The following is a 27,056-nucleotide window of genomic DNA, read 5'->3' as shown; positions in this document are numbered from 1 at the left end:
TCCCAGCATCTTCCCCTCCTGGACCCCAGCAATCAAAGAGTTAAGCCTACACAGCAGGGGGTTTCTGAGACTAGCTGTGGTACACGTTGATTGGCTGCTGCTCACCAGGGAGGTACTTATGGTAAAATATTTTGAATAACACATCTTCTTATAAATACACTATGACAAAGCCAGAGTGCCCTGGTTGCTGGTGTTGGAGTTGGGAATGCTTCCAGGAAGAAGTGGGAGAAGGGTTGTGTGCCTATGAATAGAGGAATAGGGAAGGGGTGGGCTGGAGGGGAAGGAAGACTAGGTAAAGAAACACTGGAAGAAGATGGGAAAATAGAGTATCCTATTAAGAGTTCCCTCATTTTCAGCAACACAGGAAAAGAACATTCCTCTTAGGCTGGTTTGGATTTCAGATGCTTCTTGCCTTACCATGGACTCACGTCCCGATAAACCCATGGTTAATGGAAAATAGTGTATGTTGAAAATGCATTTTCAACTTATGACATATTCAATTTACAGTGAGTTTTTCCAGTGTAACCCCATCATAAGTCCAGGAGTGTGCTGAATGTATATTGCTTTTGAACCGTTCTAAAGTCAAAAATTATAAACTGAACCATTATAAGTCAGTGACTTTCTGTACTTGGTGTCTCAGGAAAGACCTGCATTGCAGTCCTGGACTGCAGCGGGGGGAAGCTGCATTTTTTTCAGAAAAAACAGCCTGGGAAGATGGAGGGCATGGCAGCTTGCACCATGGCGTGGGCATTTATGCACCGGCTGGGGAAGGCTATGCAGAGCAGAGGTACAGGGAAGAGGTGTGGGCTTTATCCTGCACCTCCTGAGGGTGGAAGCGGCGTGCCTCCTCCTTTACTCATCTGACAGTTTTGGAGCATCTGCTCTACGCCAGAAACTGGGAAGGAATTGCACACAGGACTGTAAGCGGTGGCCCTGCCCTCGATAAAAATAGCAGAGACTTATATAATGTTGTACATATCATCTACCAGGCAGTTTCTAAGTGCTTCTTAGAGATCATACCCATTTAGTCTTCACTACAAGCTCTCAGCAGAGGTAATGTTAATAATCCCATTTTATGGGATAAAACAGAGGCACAGAGAGGGGAAATAACTTCCCATGGGCATACAGCTAGTAAGTAAGTGGCAGATCTGTGCAGTCAGCCAAGTCGGCTGGCCTGGGACTCCCTGCCATCAGCGCTATGCAGAGCTGGTTTTAAGAAACTCACAATGGAACTTCTATATCACACCTTAAAAAGCATTCCTCACACGCCGTCTTATTAGACCTTCACAATATTCTTGTTTTCTCTTACCCCAATTTAAAGGTAAGGAAATGAGGCTCAGAGAGATTTAAGGTACTTTCCAGGTCATGTTATTAAAGTCAACCAGGGCTGAATTCTGCTCTTCCCTCACCAAAACACATGCCTTCTCCATTGCCTGCAGTGGTCCATGGGAGACACTATGGGGTTACAGATTTTTGGCTCAATATGTGAGATTTCTTTAAAACAGAATGAGTGACCTTGCATGATAATGCACTCAAGGGAGGTGATAGTGGATGGTAGAAAACAGACACTGTCCCAAGCCTGTTGAGTGTCAAGTGTTTTCCCTGCTTGTCTGGCCACTCCAGTCCCTCCTCCAGAGTCCCAGCATCTTCTCCTCCTGGACCCCAGCAATCAAAGAGTTAAGCCCACACAGCAGGGGTTTCCGGGACTAGCTGTGGTACACTCTGATTGGCTGCTGCCCACCTGGGAGGTACTTATGGTAAAATATTTTGAATAGCCCATCTTATTATAAATATACCGTGACAAGGCCAGAGTGCCCTGGTTGACAGTGTGGAATTGTGTCTCCCCGCATGTGGAAGTCCTAACCCATAGAATCTCAGCATGGGATCCTAGTCGGAGGTAGGGTCTTGACAGATGTAATCAAGTTAGAGAGAAGACATTAGGATGGACTTTAATCCAGTATGACTGGTGTCCTTATAAACAGAGAAAATTTGGTCACAGAGATCCATGCATAGAGGGAAGACGATGTGAAAGAGACACAGGGAAAAGATGGCTTTTTGTTTTTGTATTTGTTTTTGTTTTTGTTTTTAGGACAGAGTCTTACCCTGTCGCCCAGGCTGGAGTGCAGTGGTGCCATCTCGGCTAACTGCAACCTCCGCCTACTGGGTTCAAGCGATTCTCCTGCCTCAGCCTCCCAAGTAACTGGGATTACAGGAGCCCACCACCATGCCCGGCTAATTTTTTTGTATCTTTAATAGAGATGGGGCTTTACAATGTTGGGCAGGCTGGTCTCGAACTCTTCATCTCAGGTGATCCACCTGCCTCGGCCTCCCAACATGCTGGGATTATAGGCATGAGCCACCCCACCCAGCCGAAGATGGCCATCTTTAAGCCAAGGAATGGCTGAGGCTATCAGAACTGTGAGAGAGGCCTAAAATAGACCCTTCCAGGCTGGGCACGGTGGCTCATGCCTGTAATTCCAGCACTTTGGGAGGCTGAGGTGGGTGAATCACGAGGTCAGGAGATCAAGACCAACCTGGCTAACACAGTGAAACCCCATCTCTACCAAAAATACAAAAAATTAGCCAGGCATGGTGACACACGCCTGTAGTCCCAGGTACTCGGGAGGCTGAGGCAGAAGAATCGCTTGAACCCGGGAGGTAGAGGTTGCAGTGAGTTGAGATCACGCCACTGCACTCCAGCCTAGGTGATAGAGTGAGACTCTGCCTCAAAAAAAAAAAAAAAAAAAAAAAAAAGACTCTTTCAGAGAACTTTCAGAGGGAGCATAGCTTTGTTGACCCTTGGATTTTGGACCTCTGGCCTCCACAACTGTAAGAATATAAATTTCTGTTGCTCTAAGCCCTCCAGTGTATGATACTGGTTATAGCAGCCTTAGGAAGCGAGCACAGCCACCTCTAAGAAATGTTAGATAATGTATTTTGTCTTGAGACTGGCGGTTATACCAGCAAAACACTAGTTTCCTCTAACACTAAGAATTGTTTCTGTGAATGTATATTCTAATTTTTTTCATGATCTTAGGTAACGAGATCTCCCTATTTGCTCAAAAATAAAGTATAACAACCCCCAAATCCCTAACAAGTACAATGATTTTCTACCAGTGAAACTAGTCAGCTTAAATGCGATCCGATTTTTCCCACGGAAGATTTAATAGAAGAGATTTATTTTAGTAAAAGACAAAATGTTTCACTAAAGAACTCATTAGTAATGCATAAAGGGCTACTGGGTCTCTGAAGATCCATTTTCAAAGAGAAATGTTGGGATAATTTTTATATTCTGATTACAGAGAATGACTTGATAAAAATTGTCCTTGATATTAAAATTGCATGGAGGGGAAAGAAAATCATTCAATCTAGCAGGAGGGAAGCCAAAGAAAATGGGTGAATTTGGCCAGCATTTTGGAATTGCTTTTACAAAGGTGGATAGATGAGCATCAGCAGAGTCTCCCCCGTGATGTGGGTGGGGTCATCTTCTCTGGCACTTTCACACACAGAGGGACAGCGGTAGGGAGGAGGACAGGGGACTGGCCTGCTCTGTTCAGCCAGAGTCTTCTGTCACCCTCACGACTGCCCTGCCTATTTATTCCTTCTCATCAGGCCCAGCCTTTAGTGCCCTTGGTCATTGCCAGAGCTCCCGCCTGGCCAGCATTCCCCCAGTGAGGCCCAAGTCCCCAGAACCAATCCTCAAGTGACACTGAATCTTTGCACCAGCTGATGCTGACTCGTGGCCCTAGCTTTGATGGCTAGACAGCTGCTCTGTTTCAAGCCCTAACACCCACCGGGTGTCCCACGTCTTATGCTGTAGGGTCCCACAGGTTTCTCTTTTTGCCTCCGAGTTCAAGGTCTGAGAACCTGCCTCCCTCCAGGCTCCTTACTGGAGTGAAGCTCTGCCTTTCACCTTTGCCTCCAGAAAACGCTGCCTGTAGGATGGGGTCCTGCGTCCGCTGCTGTGCAGCTGTTGCTCGCTCACCCTTCCTGAGGGTCCCCATCCAGGGTTTTTCTCACTGTGGTCCACCCTCAGTAGATACCTGCTCATTTTTCTTAGAATTCCTGCTGCTGCGTGTTTCTCCAGTACGTACCTAGAGAGGGCGGAGACCTTGAGACAACGCACCCAGGCTCACAGCATCGAAATCTCCATCTCTTTGGCCTGGTGGGCCAAACTAACTCCAGACCCTGGGGTCGCTCCTGGTCAAATTCAGCCCAACAGTGAGCTATGACATTACTTCCTCTTCCTCTCAGGACCTGCCTGTAAACTGTGGAAGAAGTCTTTGCCCTCAGCAAACCCCCGCTCTTCTTCATCTGTCACTGCTGGCTGGATCCTTAAGCTCTGGATCGTCCAGAAACTGCTAGTCAAATGTATTTACAAACTGAATTGATATATTATTATGAAGTCTCATTTTTTCTTTTAAAACAAGGATTACATATATGGTAATAATACTTGGTAACAGCTTTTGAATGCAGTCAAATACCATTATTATTATTTTTGAATACTCTTTAGATGCATGCTAGACACCACGCTAAGTATTTCACATGCAAAATCTCAGACAAACATTTGAGAGGGGGAGGTGCTGTTAATATCCCTATTTGACAGACAGAGAACTGAGGCCTGAGGAGATGAATGATCTTGTGCTAGGACGTGCAAGTAGCAAGATGTAGAACCAGGATTTGAACCCAGACAGTGTGACTCCAAAGCCACTGTCCTTAATCACTATACTTCTTCCACATATTCGTATAGTTATACAAACTAATTATGTTTGCCGAATTTTCACAATGTGCCAAGCATGGTGCTAAGTGCTTTACAGGAATGATCTCCTTAGTGTTCACAATATGCCTTTTGGGTAGGTCTTATTTTTATGCCCATTTTGCAAATGTCAAAACCAAGGCACAGAGCGGTTAGATAACTTGTCTAAAGTGACACAGCTAGTAAGAGGAAGATCCAGACTTGAACCTGCTCAGCCTAGCTCCAGAACCACCACACTCTCTGAATACAAATTATTGATTCCTACCTTATGTCTGGTACTGTGCTAGGCCCAAGTGGCTACAAAGATGAAAAGCAAACTCTTCTTATCTTTGAGAAACTCTACATACATAAATCTGCAATGCATATACACATCAATGGAAGGGAAGAAAGCATAGTAATAAGTAATATTTAATTCTAATATTAGCCAGAAGGATTCATGTAATGTTTCATAAATCATACAGTTTTCCAAATCCAATTAAAGTGATTGAGTATATTTTATAAATACGGTTGACTTTTAATACTTCAAACTAGTAATTGAAGTGAATAACCAAAGTAGGCCACTGCCATCATATCTCCGTTTATTAGGGCAAGACAAGGCACCACTAACAGCCTCTGGGACTGCCCTGTTACAGGGAGATCACAAGCTTTCAGAATCTGCAAATGAGGCACCTGGATTTCAGACAGCCAAAAGGATTATGCATATATAAACCTATCACTGAAAAGTTCTGCACGCATACTTCAGACACATATCAGTGCTTTGCTTACTGAAAAAGACTAAAGCCCCAGAGGAGGGAAGTTTCCCTAGGGACAGTCGGATGGGGGAACTGTCTACCTCCTTCAGATGACCCCAGTATGAAACACGTGACTGTCCTGAGCATGTCATACCTTCATACTTTGTGGGGTCCATTGGGAGGGTACACAGTTTTGAGCTATTTTTACAGGACCAATAGTTTGTTCATTTTATTTACCCAGTTTTACCTGGTTGCCTCTGTGATCCACAAAGACAGTTGAGTAGCAAAAGCATATGACCTCTGGCCCTGGAACAGAGTGATACTTACAGGACCACACGGGACTGGAGCGCAATTGATACATCATCCATCGCAAAGCCTGGCATCTCCCACATTCAGTTACCTAGCCCTAGATACATACCCATCCTGTCTCCTGCATCCCCCACCACCTTCTCTTCCCACTGGCATTGTCAGGCTGGTCCAGGCCATCAGATGTGTGACAGTGCTGCCAACAGATGCCTTCTCTACCTCTATCTCCTATACCCTCCGCTGCACTATCCCCTTCATTCACTCCACAGACATACGTTGCAAGTCTACCTTGGGCCAGGCAGTGTTCCAGGGACATGGGATATCAACAACAAAACTCACAAACAGCCCTGTCCACGTGGAACTTAGCTTCTAGTTAGGGGAGACAGACAATAAGCAATAAAGATAATACACAAGTTACGCAGCAGAACATGCTGAGGGCTTTGGGGAAGAACCAGTGGGCAAGAAGGACGGGAAGTGCTGGTGGGTTGGGTGGCCCTTTTTAGTTACATAGGTAGGGCCATTACCACTAAGAAAGTAATTCAGCAGCAAAGACTTCACGGAGGTGGGGAGCTGTCCTGTTTGTATCCAGATGAAGCATATCCCAGGCAGAGAGAACAAGCAGCACTAAGGGCTCGGCAGGACGCATGCCTGGTGCATCTGAGGGTCAGCCAGGAGGCTGGAGAATCTGGGCTCCATAAGCCAGGGCCAAGCTGGAAAGGAGTTCTGAGAAACAACCATGGCTTGACCAGGTAGGGTCTTGTAGGCCATTGTAAGAACTTGTTTTCTTCTTTGAAGGAAATGGGAGTTTTGAGCGGAGGAGTGATGTGATCTCACTGGTGTTTTAAAAGGATAGCTCTGACTACTGTGTGAGAATGGACTGAAGGGGCCAGAAGTGGCATCAGGAGATCAGTTAGGCTGTGGTCATCACCCAGGGAAAGAAGATGGTGGCTCAGACCAGGTGGCTGGCAGCGGAGGAAGTGAGAAGTGGTGGGCTCTGGGTATATTTGGAAGGTGGAGCCAACAGGATTTCCCGACACACTGAATGTGAAGTGGGAAAGGGACCAGTCAGGATGAGTTTAAGGTTTTGGGTCTGAGCCCCTGGAAGGGGATATTTGTCATCAATCGAGATGCACAAGGTATGGTTCAAGCAGATGTGGGGGAAATAGCAGGAGCAGTGTTTGAGATACCTATAAGACATTGAAAGAGAGGTGCCAAGCAGGCTGTTGGGTTCAGGAATCTTGAGTCCAGGAGAGAGGTGTGGTCTAGAAGTATACATTTGGAAGTCATTGGCATATGAAAGAAATTGACAGCCATGAACAAACCCTTGGTTATGGTCATGAGTTTATCTCTCTCCACTGAACCCTCAGAGAACCCCCATTCTTTCCTGAATCACATCCAACTGCCTCACCCACAAGCAAGGCCTTCCACACCCTCACCCACGAGCAAGGCCTTCCACATTGCCAGAGAGTGAGCTTCCTTTCCAGTCCAAGTCCTGCTTTCTTTTCATGCCGAGGTCAGTTGGAGTTGGGAAAATCCAAAGATTTATGCCTTCCTTCCTCCTCTATGAGTTTGCTCAAGCTGTTTCCATTCCTCTGTTTTGGTCCCCTGACCTGCCCTCACATGAATGACTCTCTAACCACCCCCAAGCTTCCTTGAGAAAGCATCTTTTCTCTTCTCTGCATGTCTCTAACATCTGCACCTCTGGGGCAGCACTTAACCCCTAATGCCTGCTATTAACCATTATCAATATCAGTATTGATATCAGATCCCATCTTGAGCCTATCTTGTAAGTTGCTCATGAGCAGAAGCTCTTTCCTGCTATTGGGAATAGCCAGTAATGTAGAGCCTGGTGCCTGGAAGAGAGCAAGTACTCAGTGCTTGCTTAACAAATGAATTTTTGGAAGACACAGATTTCAAAAGCCAAGACTCTTGTAAACCTTGCGGGATGAGACCTGGAGTGAACAAATATACCTTGATAATTATTTTAAATGCTTTGGAAGTTATTTGTTTTCATTTTAGGATCCTTAAATAACAGAAATACATGTGATAATTTAATTAAAGTATACATAGGAGTTTTTTTTTCCTGTAAGACAAAAAATACTATTTTAAATATAGATTCAGTGTGTCCCCTAAAATGAAAATGTCAATAAGTATATGACTGTCTACTTTATCAAAAAGCAAACTTCTACAAATACAAATTATTTCTATATATGAAAATACATTTCATTTTAATAAGGGTTTATTACTATATGCCTAATGTTTTCAACCCTGATTCTTATAAAACCCTGAATTTCATATCATTCCATTTTACATATTGAGTGAGCTAAGGCCCAGAGTTGAACAGCTTGACCTAAGTTGAATAGCTTATCAGTGGTCACAGAGCTAGGAGGTGGGAAAGCCAGGATTCTCACTTAGCTCTCTCAAAAGCCAAGGGCAAATTTACTCAAACTCTGTTTATCCAACCTCCTCCCTCCTACTTGGAAGATCTTGAACATTAGAGTTGTTGACCTCAGTGCCTGAGCTGCGGATTATCTCAATAGAAGAAAAAATAGTATTGCAAGAGTCTCCCAAAATTCATGTTCTTGGACAGCATTGACTACCAATTTTTAATCATTCACTCATTCAATGCATATTTGAGTGGTAAATAAGTGTTCATTTATTTGGTGCATATTTAATGTATGCTACTCTGTGTAGCACCGTTCTCAGCACTAGAGACAAGGCAATGAGCATAACAGGCAAAAGTCCCTGCCTTCATGGAGCTTACATTTTAATGGGTAAATGCAGACACTCAACAAGATCAATAAATACAACAGGTAGTGAATATGATGATGGTGATAAGTGCTAGGGACAGAAACAACTGAGAGAGACAGGAAGTATGTGTGCAGAAAACTTTACAAGTTTTCATGGGATGAACAAAGAAGATCTCAAAGGGAGGATGCCATTTGAGGTGTTAAAGGGGCAGGCAGCAGGTCTGATGGCTTCTGGGGAGAGGAGAGAGGAAATGCAATGGTCCTGAGGCAGGAGCATGCCTAGAATATTCGGGGAATAGCAACCAGGTCAGTGTGGCTAGAGCAGAGTGAGTGAGGGTAAGAGCAGTAACTTAAGACTGGAGAGATGAGGAGAGTGAGGTGACCAGATGGTGACCCTCACGGGTCATCATAAGGACTTTGGCTTTTACTCTGATTGAGATGCAAAATCAATGGAGGGTTAATGCACTAGACCATATTACTGAGAGGTTTCCATGTTCTTCACATATTTTTTAAATGTATTAGCAACTTTAATAAATTATGAGAAAGTGCATTATGTCAAACTCCCAATTGCTAAATACTGCTGATCTCATACAGATCTCCATTTAGGACTGCCCTTGTGATCAGACAGCAGGTCAGAGCCTGGGAGAGCATAACGGGCTTACATGTCAGAAGCCCAGGTGTAGTGAACCACATTATTTCCAGTGTGCCCACCTCAGACCTTGAAAGAATGTGTGTGGCTATCCCTGAAGCCTACAGCTCAGCCTTAAAATCCAGACAGCTGGGAATAGATCAGCCATGTCTGCTACCAGCTTTTGGAGCAGTGCTGCCGGGAGAAGGCTATCCATCAATAGCTGTTTAGGCAGCAGGCTGAAAATGCTCCTCCAAGAAGGGCAGCAAGAGGAGGGACAGTCTCTCCAGCAGAGCAGGGAAAAGTCCTGGTCAAACTTCTGCCAACTCCATTTACATCTCACAATGTCAAATCATCCTCAAATTCCATTTCCCTCTTCTGTTCAATAAGATATTTGTTTAAAAATTTGATGGGATGTCCCACAAATAAAAAATTGGCTGATTAGAATTCGAGTTCCTTCTGTGCAGGAGTGGGTCCTATGTGTTATGAGAAGGCATGAGTGCAGTTAGATGCAGGGAAAAGAACAGCAGGGAAAACCATTGAAAATTGCTTCAGAATAAGCAAATTGATAGCTTAGATTCTATTTTCAGGATTTAGAGCTAACACTTTGGACCTGCCTTTATCCTGACAAAGGCAAAGATTCAAAGAGCCGTTGGACCTTTAGAATTTAGGGAGCACCACTAGGAGCCCCCACTTTCCAATTCATGGTCCTGAGGCATAGAGGAATTGACTTCTTTTTGGCTTGTCTATGTGCAATTCCTCCCAAGAATTTCTAGAATTTATTTTGCTCTGTGCTTCTCAGTGTTTCCCTCTGTAGACCATTGCTACCCCAATGGATGCAAGTTGTCACCAGGGAACATGGTTGCATGTAGCACCAAACACTGCTTGTAGACTGAATAAATAGTGTCTTGAAAGTAAGTACATGTATGAGAGTTTCCAAAGTTATAAACTCTACTGTGAGGAATAAAATGCAGATTCAGACATATAATTTTTAATTGAATTCATAGTAATTTTTGTAAGGTGTGTTCCCAATAAACAGGTAGTGAAAACATACTTAGTAATATAGGTGCACAGAGAAAAGTTTTCAGTGCCAAACGAGGAATTTTAATTCTTTGAAAACCTATGAGTAGTAAATAATAAGTAATAAAATGAATCTAAGTTGTGGGCTACTTAGAATTCTAACTCAATGGCTGTGGTTAGAGCAAACTATGGGTTATGAAGACCAATGAGAAGAAGAGACATTCTAGGGTTTCCTGGTCTTTGAGAGCTGCCATTATAGACTCATTTCTTGGAGATATTTCCTATTCTTTGTGATCCAGGAATTTTGCAATGATAATAATCTTGAAATCACTAAAACTTCAGTGAGAAGTAATTTCTTAATTACCTACCTACCTCCAGTAAAAGAGGGCGTTAGAATGGAAAGAAAATAATAGACTTCATGAGAAACAAGTGCAAAAACATGAAATAAGGAAAAGTACTCAAAAAGGAAGGTGAAATGGGAGAAATGCTGCAAGTAGAAGACAAACTTCTTTGTTTTTATCATGAGAGGATATTGGATTTTATCAAACACTTTTTATGCATCAACTGAAATGATGTCTTCCGTCCCCTTATTCCATTAACAGAGTGTATTCCATTGATTGATTTTCATGCACTCGGAAGCACTTTGCCAAAGGCTGGAGCAACTGTTGACATGTGCACCTACACTGTTCTTCTACGAATCTTTTTTTTTTTCAAGTTATTGTCTTTGCAGGATCGTTTCTAGAATGTTCTCACATGCCTTGGGGATTTGAAGCTTTAAAACTTTACAATGTTTGAACTCTAAGAGCTAGTTCTTAGTCATCAGTTGGTTTCATTCAAGTTAACACCAAGAGTAGACGCTCTTTTCCTTCATTCAAAGAAAAAATAAGATCAAGAATAACTACAGAAAAGGACTATCTGTAACGGAATGTGGGGCAGGTTATGCAAAAGGAGGAATATTGGTGTTTGGACATTCACTTGAAGAGATTTAACGGGAAGAGGAGGCTTAGGAGGGTGCTAAGGAGAGAGGACTGTTGGACGTTAACCCACCTGTAGCCCCTTAACAGTATTTCCTCACATGTTTAATTCAGGCAGCTTCCATGACCTCAAAGCAAACAAGGAGGACTTCTGCATGAGCACCACACATCTACGCATGTTTTTTTTTTTTTTTAAGAAAAAAATCCCTTCTAAAAATCCAGCGCTATCTCAAGAAATTGATTTTGCTAAGGAATACAATTTCAGTTTGCTATTTTTGCGGTCTGAAATCTTTCTCTTTTCTTTTAATTAAAAATGTAATCCCATAAAGCATAGCTAGAATGAAAATCTTAAGTGTGTGAGCTGGCTTGTTTGCTTAAATTTAATTGTAAACATCATTAAACATTGGGAAACATGGTTGGGGGGGATTCACGCTTAAGAGCACCACTCTACCATAATTACGACCATGTTTGAAGACTCATTTTTGAAGACTCATTTTTGACAGCTTCATATTTTTATATAGTTATAACCTTGGTGAACAAATAATTTTATCTCCTGATTGTTCTTATGGAGCCGATCACTCACCTTGCTTTTCTATGCTTCTGGAGAGCCTCACTGTTTACAATGCCGGCATTGTGTTTGCTTGAATGAGTGCACCACAATTAACTCTACCTCCCATTCGGGCTCTTACAGTTCTGCACTTTCATAAATAATTTTGTGACAAGCATTTTCACACACATAGTCATTCCTCCCCCTTTTTTTTATTTCCTCAGTGTAAGTGGAATTATTGGATTAAAGAGTATGGATTTTTGCGTGGCTTTTAATGCATCTTGAACCTGCCTATTCTCAAATGTAATCTTATCTGAGCTCTCAGCATATCTACATGTTTCTCTCAAGACCTAATCATATTACATTGATTTTTATCAGACAATGAGCACATGTTTTTCTTTTTACCTTAACTGCCAGGAAACTCAGAACTAAAGTTCTATCTAATAAAGAGTTCATCTCAGGTGACTGGTAATATGTTTCTCTATTCCTTTAGGTTGATTTTCTACTTAGCTGTTCTTAAAAAAAAAAAAAAAAAAAAAAGATGCTGAATTTCAAAAGTTCTTTCAAATTCCTTTTAGAAACAGGAGGGGCTATAGGCCGGGCGCGGTGGCTCACGCCTGTAATCCCAACACTTTGGGAGGCCGAGGCAGGCAGATCACGAGGTCAGGAGATGGAGACCATCCTGGCTAACACGTTGAAACCCCATATCTACTAAAAATACAAAAAATTAAGCTAGGCATGTTGGCAGGCACCTGTAGTCCCAGCTACTCAGGAGGCTGAGGCAGGAGAATGGCATGAACCTGGGATGGGGAGCTTGCAGTGAGCCAAGATCACGCCATTGCACTCCAGCCTGGGCGACGGAGGGAGACTCCGTCTCAGGAAAAAAAAAAAAAAGAAAAAAGAAAAAAGAAAAGAAACAGGAGGGCTGTAAATCTCACATACACACAGACATATATACAAACATGCATTTATTATATCTAACATAAAACTTCACATAATTAGCATCGTATCATGAAAATGTTCTTGGCACTGGAATCTCTAAGATGATCCAGGACAATCCCCTTTTTTTATAGTACAGACCCTGAAGCTAGAGAGAGAACACGACTTGTCTGGGATCACAGAACTCTTTGGAGTCAGAGCCAGAACTAACTCTAACCCAGGCCTTTGCATGCCCAATCAGCACCCTGAAGACAGCATGAGGAGCTGGTTATTTGCTGAGCCTTACACCTTGACATTTCTGCCAGGGCCTAAGTCCTCTGCCTGACAGTCCTCTGTCCTTACCACCCTTCTAGGCCTCCACTTTGGTTAAATCTCTTCAAATGAATGTTCAAACACCAATATTCCACCTTTTGCATAACCTGCCCCATACTCCATTACAGATAGTCCTTCTCTGTGCTATTCTCGATCTTATTTTTTCTTTCAATGAAGGAAAAGAATTTCTACTCTGGGTATTAACTTGAATGAAACCAACTAATGAACAAGAGCTAGCTCTTAGTGTTGGGTTGAAACAGTGTAAAAATTTAAAATTTCAAATTCCCATGGCGTGAGCCATGCTCAAGCATCTCTCTCTATGACAGTTTTCATCTCTCTTTCTTCCCTGAATTTCCCATTGCTACCATCCTCTGCAAAGCCCACATTATTTCATTCCCAGCTGTTAGTTTGCTTGGGCTGCTATAACCAAGTACCACAAGCTGGGTGGTTCAAACAACAGAGCCTTATTCTCTCACAGTTCTGGAGGCCAGAAGTCCAAGATCAATGTGTGTGCTGGGTTGGTTCCTTCTGAGGGCCACGAGGAAAAGATCTGTCCCAGCACCCTCTTTTTCACAGTGGATGGCTGTCTTCTTCCTGTCTCTTCACGCTGTCTTCCCTCTTTGCTTATCTCCGTGTTCAAATTTCCCCTTGTAATAAGGACACCAGTCATATTGGATTAAGACACCCTGATGACCTCACTTTAAATTGATCACCCCTGTAAAGGGCCTGTCTCCAAGTAAGTTACAGTCAACAACAGTGGTTTGAACTTCAACGTATGAATTTTGGGGGAGATGTGATGCAACTGCCCTTGATTGCAAAGGTCATTTTGACATTTTTCATTTCCGTGCTCAAAGTCTTCCATTGTCCCCACTCACCAAATAAAGTCCAAATTCCTCACTTGGGCGTGCAAGCTCCCCCACAGCCCTGTTCCTATGTGTTGTTGTTATTTATCTCCCTACATACCCCATGGTTTTTTATGCTGCAGTCCAACCATGCTACTCTCAGATTCCAAATACACCCACACTTTTCTTCCTCTGTGCCTATGCTCATGGGCTCTTTCTGCACAGACTGCCCTCTTACTTCACCCCCACAGACCCAGCTCTGATGCCCTTTCTCCACGATGACTCCTCAGTCCCGCTCAGAAACGTCTCCTCCTTCCCAGGACTTCTTTTGCTTATCTTGCTAGAAATGAAGGGCTATGACCATTGTCATAGTCACAGTCACTTGTGTGTTCCCTGATGCTAGACTGTACCTTCCTTAAGAGCAGGAACTTACTCATCCTTGCACGCCTCTCAGTGCCTTTTCTTTCTCAACTTCCCCAAAGTAATGACTTGTATCTTTTGTGAACACATCAGAGGAAAAAGAAATATTCTGTTATACAGATCGATCATCATAAAACTTCAGGGGCCTCTAAAGCAGCTCTTGTCATAATAATGAGAAGGCCACACATGATGTAGGTTAGTACATAGTGGAATAAATAAGCATTAGGTGTAAGATTTAAGATTGTTGGTGTGTGGGTATGAGCAGTGTTAAGTGGGGCATCATCATTTTTACCAGGAAATTCCCTTTGTCCTCATCATTTTCCCCTTCCAACAGAAAATTCCATGAAGCTCATTTCTAAAGAAAAGTAAATACCCAGATGGCCAGAGGGATGACCTTTCTCCAACAGAGGGGATGGATTTGTTATCCAGCCAAATGTTTGAAATTCTTCCACCAGCATGCATAATTGAGAGAGATGTGTTAATTACCCTTACATGACAGCTGGTAGGACTTCCTAGACAAACTCTGAGAGGAGTATTGATCTGGTATCATTGTAAGTCACTGTACTGTGGTGATATAAAGGTAAAGCCCTCGCAACAGTTTTCAATGAGCAGGTCAATGTGTGGGGCCTCCATGAACTGGGGCCTGCAGGCATGTGGCAGCCAGCCAGTGCTCGTCCAGCAACAAAAGCACCAGTGTGGTTCTTTGCATGACATTTTAATGAGTGATACAAGGAAAATCCCAAGGATGCAATCCCTATTATTATAATAGCTCTATGGCTCAAAATGGGTTGTTATCAAAGAGAAATGCAATTCCAGAAAGTGAGGATAAGAGTTTTGTTTTTATCCCCTGTATCTGTGAACAGCATTCTCATCATTGACTGTTATTTAAGGGAACTGAGTGCACAGCATTTGACTCAGCACTGTGGACATTTTGAAGAGGCAGCAGAAAATACGATCCGTGCCCTAGAGGAGTCACTATCTTGGCACTTGGGTGGAAAATAATTTAATTCTCTAAAGTCTCTTCCAGGTCCAAGATTTTATGATTCAATGAAGAAGAAAGAGATCATTTTATCTTTAAACAGCAAAACTGTCATGAATATTCTTTTGTCTAAAAAGCAATTCATATTTACTAATATAATTTGTCATACTGCTGCTACATTAAATTTTTCAGTTTTTGTATCACAAATCTGCGCAAGGGAGCTTTTGAATTTACTTTTCCCTTCCTGTGGCTGACTAAATATTTTTTTCTTTTACCTGGAATCACATGAAATGTGGGATTACTTGACTTTTCTGAAATCCAATATAATGGCACGTCGGCTTCCAAAGTAATGACTTTGTTGTTCATTCATACATTTCTGGAAAAACTGTCTGGTTTTGGTTGAGTCTAGGGAAAATACGCTTCAAGTTTTTTCTTCCTTAAAATGTGTAGAAGAAAAATATACATCTCTTTTAAGCAACTGGAACCAATTTAAGGCTTTGGCACACACAGTGGAAAAATCAACAGAAGTTCAAAGTTGAAAGGCAAAGTTGGCCTCTACAAGTATCATTAAACTTGTGTCCACCAAGAAAAATAAGGAGAGGATTTATGACAACCAACTAGGATGGTAGGTCAAATAATCAATCATCAACCAATAATCAATCAATACAATTTTATTGAAGACAGTTTTATTTATGTTGGATACTGGGAGATGGAACCCATCAGATTTAGACTTTCTTTCTCTCCTTCAGAAAAGTTTTCAGTTTAACCAGGGAGATAACAAGAACATGCCTTGAACAATAAGGACTAAGATGCTATATTGATAAAAATCCAGAGTCTACAGGGCTGGGCATGCAGAGAGACTTCACGAACACTGAGTGATCCAACCAAGGCAGAGTTTCCACAGATTCCTGAAATCCTTTTGAGAATTCATCCAAATTTTCTTCTCAACTAGACAAGAACTTATAGTCCTTGAGTCTTGTTCTTGTTGCCTGGCAACAACACCAGACTCTACCGAGCCCCAGGAGACCAATGTCCAAAGGCTGTCTACTTCCCATGCAGGTTTCCTCCACATGAAAAATGAGCTCATAAGTAGGACACCTATTCTCCTCATCCCTTTCTGGTGCTGGGAAGCCCTTCAAGTTTTTCTGGAAGTATTTGCTTGTTTCTTGCTCAGATGGAGAAAATGAAATGAGGACCACCAAGGGGTGAGTTTCCCATTTATGTCCCAGGCAGTCACACTGGTGGCCCAATCCCAGCCTCTCCATCATGTCTACAAATCATTGCAATATAATGTAAGAGATGTCATTTATGTAACAGTCATGGCAAGGAGTGACCATCATGAGTTTGCTCTCAGAGGGTAATGGAAGGCTCCAGAAATATGTGCCTTGAAGAAGAGGAAAGAAGAAGATGAGAAGGTTTGAAGAAAGCGAGAAAAAGTGAGAGTACTCGACGGTGTCAAATACTGCTGAGAGGTCAAATAAAATGAAGCGCTGCAAAAATGATCAATGAATGTGGCAATTAAACAGTTACTGGTGGTTTCATCCACGGCAGTTGGTGGAGTATTGAGAGCAACAACCAGGTTGCCCTGCAGTGAGCAAGGGTTAAGAGGCAGTGGTGAGGAAGGTCGGACAATTCTGTCATCTGAAATATCCTATTAAGTTAGGTTCTTCTGGTTAGGGACATTGGAGAAAGAGGAGAGGAAATGATTTTTAATGTCATAGAAAATGTTTTCATTTTTCTACCTTTCCTCTGTGTGAGGAGAGAAAGGGAACACATGCAGACTAGCAGTGGAAGCTGCTCAGTGAGGGCACACAAAATGCCAGGACACCTCCAGGCAGAGAAAGCCCCACCAGAATCTGTTGGAATGAACACATTTGTTCTATTCCCTTTTTTATCCCTTCTCTTCCCCTTCCCTCCTGTTCTACTCCTCTTAGACATAATTATTGCTTGGGTAGCTTTCTGTCAGATGTCTTGAACTTTTCATGAAGACACTCATCATGAGACTCTGACAAAAAAATATAAAAATCCTGGGATTTTGGGTTTGTTTGTTTGTTTTGAGACAGGGTCTGTTGCCCAGGCTGGAGTGCAGTGGTGTGAGCATGGCTTACTGCAGCCTCAACCTCCCAGGCTCAAGTAATGGATTCTCTTATCTCAGCTTCCCGAGTAACTAGAACTGCAGGTGCATGCCACCATATCCAGCTAATTTTTTGTATTTTTTGTAGAAATGGGGTTTTACCATGTTACCCAGGCTGGTCTCAAACTCCTGAGCTCAAGTGATCAGCCTGCCTTAGCCTCCCAAAGTGCTGTGATTACCAGCGTGAACCACCGTACCCAACCAATTTGGGATTTTGAAGTGATGATTTAGGCTTTTAAGCAGTCAATCTAAAATTACATCAATCTAATATTGGCTGAGCATTGGGGATCGATACGTTTCCAGATTTGCTCATATCATCTGATACATGTGCACCTCTTAGATTTCACTCCTATTTCCAAGTAGTAGACTGTAAATAGAAATTCTCCTATTATAGGAATTTCTTAATTATCCTTAGGGGTAGTAGAAAGAAAATTTGAAAATAAGAGTAATTCATCTAAAAAATATATGTTAGCCATTGTTTTTCAACTAAACCTAAAAATTTAACCAGAACTCCTGATAAGAAGTCAAGATGCTAACTGGAATTTTACCTTTTTTACAATATCTGTGAAGGTGGTAATTAGCACTTATTTGATCAAGGGTGGGCTGGTAATTAAAAGAAGGAAGAATATGGGCAGAAAGCCCCACAGCACACACAAGACTGATTTCAATCATGTTTTTTAAGCAGCAGATTTCCAATGAAGCCTCATGTAGAAGGTCAATATACAAATCAGATTTTAAGGTATAAAGGTCAAACAGAGCTTCTCTAAATTAAGCAGAGCTGGTATCCCTCCAACTTTTTCTCCTCAGGGACTGTCATGGAAGTAACACCATAAAACTTATTATTGTAATTCTATGTAATAATGCATTTTGTTTGTAAGCATTTAATAGTTTGCAAAGCTCTGTCATTTCATCATGTCGCTTGATTTTTATAACAATTCTATGAGGTAAGCAGACTAGATATTACTATTATTATTGCCACTTTGCAAATGACTTGCATAAGGTCTTCTAGCTTATAAATGATAGATCTGGGATCCAAAACCAGGTCTTTAAAGATCTTATACTATGATCCACTATTAAATCCTTCACTTGTCAGATCATTATATTCTTGTTCGGAGTTAGAATATATGAGATATTTTGGCTAGCATGCCAAAGGATAATAGCAATTATCATTAAATTAAAAATAAAAAAGCAAATAAATGAGTTTTTACATTTTGACCCTATATGTAAAAAGGTAAGTGCATATTTTTAATAGAAAATTAAACTCATATGAATAGTTAGTGTAGGCAATAATCAAATAAACACTTTCCCTGCTAAGCCTCACCAAGTCAATCCCTACAAAGTTTAGGTATATAAAATATGTGACAAAGACTTTTCTCCTTGAATAGCATAAAACAGTGTTTTCTAATATGGCTTTCCAATTGAATTAATCAGATAATTTTTTTAAAATGCAAATTCCTGTCCCCTCTATTGAAAATATAAACCAATAGCCATGGGTTGGAGCCCTTCTTCAGATGTGGGATTAGGTTTGGAAAACACTGGTATCAAGTCATACGATGGACTCTGCCTCCCCAGTTACTTCCTGAAAGTGGGCTAGAAGTTTTGGGAGAGGGCTTGTCAGGCCACAACAGTGTCACTTATTCAATTATAGCATTAAATTATATCCAGTGACTGAAAGAGTCAGTGCATATCCAATTATGCCTAATTTATACCGTGGGACATGCTTGTTCTGGCTCATTGTAAAATCCTGGTAGAAACACAATTTAACAAACTTGACAGGACATCAGAAATCGCTATGTTGTCTCCAAAGCTCATTAAATGAAAGCCTACACTTTCTTCTAAGGTTCAGAGAGGGTCTACGTTATTATTATTTTTCTATTGGTTTATGTGAGGCATATGTTCCACAAATACTTTATTGGAAAACAATAATCCATCAGACGGAGCCCCTGAGAAAATGGGGCATTCTGCCACCAGAGCAGGGAGGCCTGAGAGAGGAAACACTTCAGTGTCCTTCATGGCCGCAGCATTTAATGGAATGTAATATATTCTTAATAAATTTGACATGACCCAAAATATCACTGGTGCAGCCTGCATGGTTGAGAGAGCCGGTAGCTAGCTGGCGGGGGTTTGCCTGGATTCCGAACTCTATGCCTTTCTCCATTTTGATTGTCTCTGACCCTGGCACCTTCTTATTTTCTTACGGTGCTAACGGTCCCTTCTCCATGTTTTTCCTCGTCCCGTGGTTAATCCTGGCTTCTGTTTGTGGGCACCCCCACCCATTGCCCAGCCCCGAGGACCCTCCCGACTCCACCTGTTTTCCCTTGGCAGGTGGCATTTGCCTTGTGACTTCTGCCGTCCAAATCTGCATTGCAAGCTCCTGTCCCCAGACATTTAAGAAATTTCTACCCCAAAAGACTCCTGCTACCTCCCGAGGAACTCATAATCCCAAAGCCCGCCCACATGTCCTTCCCTGGGACATGATTTCCCTGTTTCTGGGAAAGGTTTCGTGATTCCTCTTCATGCCCAAGGTTGAAGCTTGAAGCCACATTTGAAGAATACAGAGAGGTACAAATGCTATGAATTGGAAATCACAAAGGGCCCAGTTCGAATCCCTGCTCTGCCACTTCGGCACTGTAGAGTTATTTCACATCTCTGAACCTCTCTCCTCAACCACAAAATGGAGAATATAAGAACTTTTTTGTGACATGATTGTAGGGATTGGTGGCATAGCCGCTGGAACATGCTTGGCCGCAGGGCACTCAGTCAGTGCCCCTCCCTCCGTTCTTCACTGTTCTTTTCACTCTCTGCCTGCCAGCCTTTCCTGTCAATGGCCTCACCCTTCCTTTCTATTCTGTTCCCAGAGCCAACAGAGTCTGGGCCCCAGCTGAAGTGCAGACTCCACAACAGCCTCCTGGGAGTTTCTCTGTCCTCACTAGTAACATATTTATACCCACTGTTTTTGGATTGAAATGATCAGACTCAAACTCTGTCACATCCACAAAATGGGCCCAATATCATAGGGTTAATTGTGAGGATTAAGGGAAACAACACTTTTAAAGAACTTGGCATTGGCATTGTCCTGGGCACATATTACCACTTTAGATGACCAGATTACAAATTGTAAACATCCATTCCTTCCTATCATATTCCTACGCAGAGAGTTCCAAGGCTTTCTCCTCCCAACCACACCCCACAGCCAAAATATCTTTGGAAAAAAGGACGAACTATTTCTTTCCGCATTCAGTTTCCCCATCATACAGAGGTAACGCTCTGTAAAAAGTATTACCCACCATGCCTTTCTCATTGAAAGGGATTCTCTTCCTCTCATTTGACTGATCAAAATAACGAGCCAAGTCTAGAGAAAAGGTCTTTAGAAAGCATTTGAGAATTGTTTATGGCTTGGGTCAGAGAGTAAAAGAAGGGGAAATAGGTTAGGAAGATAGTTTTGTTTCAGCTTTCCAGAGGACAGGGCCTTCACAGGGCAGAAACAAGAGGAGACAGTTGCAGGACCAGAGAGAAACACACCTCCAAGGATGTGCTGAGAAATTGCTGCAGAAATCTCAAGGACTTTTAAAGAACATGATCTCTGAGAAAACACTGGAATACAGTCACCTCATGAAGAGCTGAGCAAGCGTCCAACTGGAAGAAATCTGAGAAGAGTAGAGCTTACTGCTCTGAGACCATGTAGGTCAAGGACCAGGAAGACCTGTCTGCCCTATGTTCTAGTGACCACAAGTCACCAAAAGCAACTGATGCTCACGAGACAGGAAGGTTGTAGGACTCTCAGTCAGCATTTGCTATTGACGAACTAATATAGGCTGGTAGTGCTTTCTGTTAACTAAACCCCGCATCTAAACTGGTTTGTTAAATTGGGCCAGTGGAGCTGGACTGACTTGTAGGGTTTCTTTCCCCCAGGGCTGGCGGAGAACTCAATGCCAAGTGAAGCATGATACAGCACTTCCTGCAAGTAACTCAATTCTCTTGGACCAGAGCACCTCAGACACCAGGGTGACCTCAACCTAAAAGCATATGGAATGACATCCTGCCACCCAACCCGCTCTCCTCCCTTCCTCCCTGTCCCTCAATGGACCACACTCAGCTCCCTTCCATCACGATGTTCCTGCTTCTCCTCCTGCCTGAAATGCTCCGAGACACGGTGAAGTCATTAGAAACCAGGCAGATCTAGATCTACCTAGAAAATAGTTCTGAACATACATCCCACCTCTTCTGCTTCCCAGCCTGGGGATCCTGAGGTATTAATATAAGCTCGCTGCTTCATTTTCTGTCTCTGTAATATCAGAGTACCTATTTTAATAACATGTTATAGGGATAAATGGAGTAATGCAGGCAAAATGCCTGGCACAGTGCACAGTCTGTAGCAGGCAGTCAATAAGTGTTCACTCCATTCCCACCGTACATGTTAATGTCTTTATGTCTAGACAAATATCACATATGCCTCGGGGTGCAATTCCAGTCTCATCTCATTAAAGAACCTCCAGTTATCATCTCCCATTCTGAAGTCCTACTTAGCTTAATAGCTTTACCACGAACTCAGGCACATCAACCACCATTGTTACTCATCTATTCTGACACAGATGTCTTGTTTGGCTAATTCAATAAATGTTTCCAAAGGGGACAGCTGGTGTCAATGACAATTCTGTCTTATCACTCCAACTTCCTACTGTATCTATCTATCATTGTTATAGATGCCCAATATATTTGTGTGAGTAAAGGAGTCAGTGAAAAAATCCCTGTGCAAGGGTAAAAGGCCAGTTATAGGTATAATCCCTACTGGATTATAATTTTGTTGACTTCTTTACAAATTTGTAATCCAATAGGGATTGAGCATCCACATTTTTGAAGCAGATCAATGGTGGTTAGCATAGAAGAGAGTACAGTGGAGTAAAGATGCTGAAGGTGAAAAAGAAGATGAAGAGAAAGGCAATGTTGCAAGAGAGGCCAGTTGGGAGGTTAAGTGGGCTTCATGGAGGTATTACGGATTCTGAGTTAGACAGGAGGTTGACAAGCATTACCGCCTGAGCTCCACCTCCTGTCAGATCAGCAGAGCCATTAGATTCTCATAGGAGTGGGAACTCTATTGTGAACTGCGCATGCAGGGTGTCTAGGTTACGTAATCCTTATGAGACTCTAATGCCTGATGATCTGAGGTGGAACAATTTCATCCCCAAACTATCCCCCCACCACCTTCTATGAAATTGGTCTCTGATGCCAAAAACGCTGGGGATGCTGCTGCCCTATATGGTGAAGAAGATATTTAGCTGTCCACCAAAACATATTCTCTGTTACTTTCACTATCATAGAGCTATGGCTGGGTACATGGTCATCTTGCCAGGGCCTCCATTTCCAACCATCCTTGCTATAAGAGGTGGCTGTTGGACAAAGTCTTCACCAGTATGTTTTGAGTGGAAGTGATGTGTGCAGTCCCTAAGGTGGGACCTTTTAAGGTAGTGAATGGGCCTCTCCCACATTTTCTCCTTTCCTTTACGGCTGGTTGGGACCTGGCTGTATCAGTGACCCAGCCTTGACTATGCAATTCTAAGGCCCTAGAGCCTGAAGAATGGCAGAACCACCACAATATGGAAGGAATATGGGCCTTGAATGACTGCAGAACACCCCCGACATCCTGTGATGAGACAGGAGTAAGCTTTTTGCTCACTGGTTTAGGCCATATGGTTAAAAGCCATATCGTTGTTGGGTCTCTTGTTATAGCTTAGCTGCTACAACCTGATTGACACATTATATTTGTACCTATGGAATATATCTCTTAGAATTTTTAAATGTAAAAGATAATAGTGTAAAAAACAGTATAGCAAGCTTTTTTGTTCTTACTAAGTAATATGTTTTGAAGATTTTTTCAAGTCATGTGTGTATGTCTTGGATATAGATGATAGATAGATACAGTAATTCTACCTCATTTCTAAATATGCAGTATTTCACAGTATCAATGAACCATAGTTCATGTAACCAAGTATTAAGACTACTGACATGAACATCCATGTACATGCCACTGTTCACATGCACAAGTATTTCTCTAGAATAAATATCTAGAAATGGAATGGTTGAGTTGAACCGTTGTGAACCTTTAAGAATTTAATATATATTTACAAATCGTCCTCCAAAAAGCCTAAATCAATTTATATTCCATAAATCTATTTATTTGTTTAGTGTCTGTCTCCTCTCTCTCTCCCTGGAATATAAGCTCCTTGATGGCAGGAACCTTGTGTTGCCTTTACACACTACCATGCAATATGATGGTGCATGGTTCCCTAAAACACTGTCAGTATTAGAAAACTTTAAATTTCATTCAGCTAATAGGAAAAATAGAGAGAAGAAATTAATACAGAAAGAATGGGGGAAAAAAACTAGAAAAATGAAAGTAGCTGGAATCTACTACTAACGGAAACCATCAATGCTCATGCTTCATGAAATTCTGAGTCATGTGGGTTCTTCAGACCAGCACAATAATTTTCAGTCCTAACCCTGCAATTCCTAACATCCCATTGCTTTCTTTCTGACTTCCTCCCAAACCAGCCAGGTACACTACAAGCTATTCTCTTCACTATGATCATTATACTATGAGATTACAGCTTGCCTATACTTTTCAGGTGACCGTGTGACCTCAGGTGATCCTGAGGATGAGCTGTAGTGCATCAGTGAGTTTGACTGCACTGTCTCCATAGCAGAAGGCCCACTGCAGCTGCAAGGGACAAGCAATCCTTAATGCCTATGTATTCCTCTAGTGCTTTTTTGGCACAAACAGAAGAATAAAACTTCCTCATCATTCCCTACTCTAATAGTTATGTGTGCAATATTCATTCACCAATGCATGCTTTTGCACTGAGTCCGTAAATAGAACTTTATTGGTGAATTATTGACAGAGAAGAATATCTGGAATATAAACAGGCCTGAGATAACTACAGAATGATTATGGGGAAGAGAAAGAAAAGGTGAGACAGGCATTATGTAAAGGGAAAAACAGCATGGGTTTACTTGGGTCCAGTCCCAGATCTTCCCAGTTATTGTGTGATTTTGCAAAAGATACTGAATCTTGTTAAGTCTCAGGTTTTCTATCTTTTAGAGAAGACATACTCATTGAGTGCCTCCCATGTTCCAGCCTGCATTCTAGGTGTTTGGGATACAGCAGAAGGCAAACAAGGTTCCTGCCATGAGGGAGCTTATATTCCAGGGAAAGAGGGAAGACAGACACCAAGCAAACAGACAGATTTATTCAGGTATTCAAGAAATAGTTACTGCCTTCCTACTTTGTGCCAAAGATGGCTCCAGAAGTTTTATTTTGTTTTTAAGAAATTGCCTTCCAGGACTGTTTTAAGAATTATATCTAATATACTGAAGAGCTCTGACAGAGTTCAAAATGTGTAGTATACACTCAGTAAATGGCAGCTATTATTATCATTTTCTTCTATGTGTCTGTTCTCCCTCTCCTTTCAAGAAATATTTTATTTTCTGTATGTGCTTGCTTATGTGTTTGTTGGCCTATTTGTTTATTCATTGCTGCTCTAGCTATAGTTTAGTATTTTGTCTTTGCATCTTGTTTCTGGCAGCCTTTGCTTATTTAGAATGACAGGTAGAGCCACAGTTAAAACTTGGTCTGCAACTGCATTCGGACCTCTTGAAACTGGGAGGCAAACCATAGAAAAGAATGGATATCCAGACTCCTTCATCAACTCTTCCTCAACATGCAGCAGGGTCTTTAAGCAGCATCTTAGTTTCTAGTGTTGCAGAGTGGTTTGATGGGTGGTCCTGGCTGGGGATATTGTTTTGGCAGATAATGATCTAGCAGAGAAACACGGAAGATGGAGACATGAAAGACAGGCAGGGAATGGCTGAGAGGATAGGCAGCCTCATGGAGTTAGAGAAAGCAGAATCAGAGATGACCATGGTGCCCACTCTTACCCATTCCCACCCAATTCTCCCAGTTAAGTCTAATGAGATGTTTCTTCTGACATTCCCAACCTCAGGTCTGGGGTTAAGCCTGCAAGGTGTTTCCAGAGCTCATGCCATAGATCTTACCATACTCCAGGACATGTGGAGACCCTTCCTGGTACTTATCATACTGTATGGCAGTTGCCTGATACTCATCTTGATGCCTCTCCTGCTATCAGCAATTTAAAGGCAGTAGTGTTGTCTTCACTGCTGCACCTTCTATGTCAAAGACAGAACCTCATGTATGTTAGGCCCTCAATAAATGCCCATTACATGAATGAAAGAAGGCAGAGATGGAGGAAGAAAGCAGAAAAGTTAACAGAATAAAGGTATTGAGGTAAGGCATAAGTAGAAAATGAATGTGCAGAAGGAGTGGAAAAGCAACTTTGACTTTCAAATAGTAACCCTCCTTTAGCAGTACCACTTGGACAAAAAGGCCAGACAGAAACTCAGACCAGGACAGGGCCACAGACAAGAACCTGGACTGGGATGCCCTTTTCTATCTGAGAAAATGAAATTGGACTTTTGTCCTCTAAAATCCACATCTGTCTCTTCACCTAGTTGATGTTGATGATGGCAATGAGTCAGGTTGATCACACCTTATCTATACAATGTTCTTCAGCTCCATGAAGTAGTCTTAATGTTTGGAGCCAAAGATCTAGAAATCTTCTGTTGGTCTAGCCTCCCTCATTTTCTAGTATGTATGTCAAAATCTTCAAATAGACTATCTCAACTGATAATAGTATTTTTCCCTTTTAAGCACCTTTTGGCAACTAGCTCAAATTTAAATGATAAAGAAAAATTGACGGCATCCTCTTTACTATCTTATTAAACCATACTTCTATTAATGATGATTCACTGAAGGGCCATGAATAGCTACACTGAAAAATTCTGTAGCATATTAATGTGCTGAGCATCATACCACACTTAGCTCCTGATATAATTTTAAGTTCCCTCTAGGGGGGGAAACAGTTTCTCTGGATTCTTTTTATAAAAAGCACCTTGAAAAAGCTTTCAGATACTCAAAGACATGAATCTTGTTCTGTTCCCTTGTGTATATCTGATTTAAAGGTTAATAAGTAATTAGGAAGAACACTCATCCAAAAATTACCAATTAATATGCCATCATTTTCATTAAAAATGCTATTAATTATATTGTTGTACAAATGTCTTGGACTGGCTAATAAAAAGTTACCTAAAGCAGTTCTAAATATTTCAGAGAGAAAGAGAAATGAATCAAAATCAGTCACTTCGTAACATTATGATTTGGGTTGGAGAAATCAAACAAAGGAGAGGAAATGAGTGTCTCAATTATTTAGCGTGGATAGAATCTGACAGAGTTCCATGGTTTATTTTATGTACTGAGTCATTATTACTAAGAAAACCTAATAAGATATCTTGGCAGATATTTAATATGGAAGTTTGACAAATAACAGTTCTTTGGTTCTTATGATATAAAGCAGCTCTCTATAGATGAGATCATACTTTTAAACTACCCAGATATATTTTGTTGGTTTCCTAGGAGACTGTAAATGCAAAGTTATGACCTAAGTATGTTATGTATTTAAACTTTGTTCTATACCTTAAATGCTGGTATTAGTCACTTATTCAAAATTCACAGGATTTCAACGTTGAAGAGTTCATGATTAAACTTGTACCATCGCTCCAAGAACTCTACTAGATTTAAATGTATGTTAACAGTTTTATGAGTCCCCAAACTGTTACTGTGCTCTCACCGTCCTATCCTGTCATCTCC

The 27,056-nt window shown here is 41.8% G+C and overlaps 1 protein-coding gene and 1 long non-coding RNA gene across 9 annotated transcripts in view; one reads left to right on the top strand and one right to left on the bottom strand.

Annotated features, from left to right (window-relative positions):
* The window catches only part of LOC126940231 (uncharacterized), a 134,524-nt gene extending 112,438 nt beyond the window's left edge, over positions 1 to 22,086 (top strand). Inside the window, exon 4 of the long non-coding RNA XR_007720675.1 lies at positions 21,251 to 22,086. This is a non-coding gene — a long non-coding RNA (uncharacterized LOC126940231). The remainder of the gene's footprint in view (positions 1 to 21,250) is intronic.
* The window catches only part of MBNL2 (muscleblind like splicing regulator 2), a 171,730-nt gene that overhangs the window by 74,411 nt on the left and 70,263 nt on the right, over positions 1 to 27,056 (bottom strand). The gene's annotated exons all lie outside the window — the stretch shown is intronic.

The sequence above is a fragment of the Macaca thibetana genome, chromosome 17 (genome assembly GCF_024542745.1).
Source record: "Macaca thibetana thibetana isolate TM-01 chromosome 17, ASM2454274v1, whole genome shotgun sequence".
In the NCBI taxonomy this organism is placed as follows: domain Eukaryota; kingdom Metazoa; phylum Chordata; class Mammalia; order Primates; family Cercopithecidae; genus Macaca; species Macaca thibetana.
This window is presented reverse-complemented; position numbering and strand designations above follow the sequence as displayed.